Source organism: Arachis duranensis, chromosome 9, assembly GCF_000817695.3.
Source record: "Arachis duranensis cultivar V14167 chromosome 9, aradu.V14167.gnm2.J7QH, whole genome shotgun sequence".
NCBI lineage: Eukaryota > Viridiplantae > Streptophyta > Magnoliopsida > Fabales > Fabaceae > Arachis > Arachis duranensis.
This window is the reverse complement of record NC_029780.3, coordinates 34,601,421-34,602,404: the sequence shown is the minus strand read 5'-3', so window position 1 is coordinate 34,602,404 and position 984 is coordinate 34,601,421.

Genomic DNA, 984 nt, shown 5'->3' with positions numbered 1-984 from the left:
GTCAACTTTAATCAAAGGTTGGACCAAGTCCTTGTGGACATTTGTGTGGAAGGCGCCCAATGGAGAGTAGACTCCAAAGGCAAACTGGTCCAACTAAGAAGACTGGACCTCAAGCCTGTAGCTAGAGGATGGCTGGAGTTTATCCAAAGATCTATCATCCCTACAAGCAACCGATCTGAAGTTACTGTGGATCGGGCAATCATGATTCATAGCATCATGATTGGAGAGGAAGTAGAGGGTCATGAAGTCATAGCCAATAAACTCTACAAAATAGCTGACAAGCCTTCATACATGGCACGGCTAGCCTTCCCCCACCTCATATGCCATTTATGCTACTCAGCTGGAGTTATCATAGATGGAGATGTCTCCATTGAAGAAGACAAGCCCATCACCAAGAAAAGGATGGAGCAAACAAGGGAAGTTCCTCACGGCCGCCAAGGAGAACATGAGGAAGTTCATCAACAAATGCCTCATGGAATGCACTTTCCTCCCAACAACTATTGGGAGCAACTCAGTACCTCCTTAGAAGACTTGAGCCAAAACATGGAACAACTAAGGGTGGAACACCATGAACACGCCCTCACTCTTCAAGAAATAAAGAGAAGATCAAAGAGCCATGAGGGAAGAGCAACAAAGGCAAGGAAGGGACATAGAAGAGTTGAAGAACATCATTGGTCCTTCAAGAAGAAGACGCCACTAGAGGTGGATTCATTCCTTGTTCTTTATTTTCTTTCTGTTTTCGGTTTTTAAGTATTATATTTGTCTATGTTTTTGTGTTTCTACTTCATGATCATTAGTGTGTAACCATGCCTTAAAGCTATGAATAAAATCCATTAGTCCTTCACCTCTCTTAAAAGAAAAATGTTTTAATTCAAAGGAACAAGAAATACATAATTTTCGAAATTATTAGTGAATTTAATTTAATTATATTGATGTGGTGGCAATAATTTTTGTTTTCTGAATGAATGAATGAACAGTGCATAT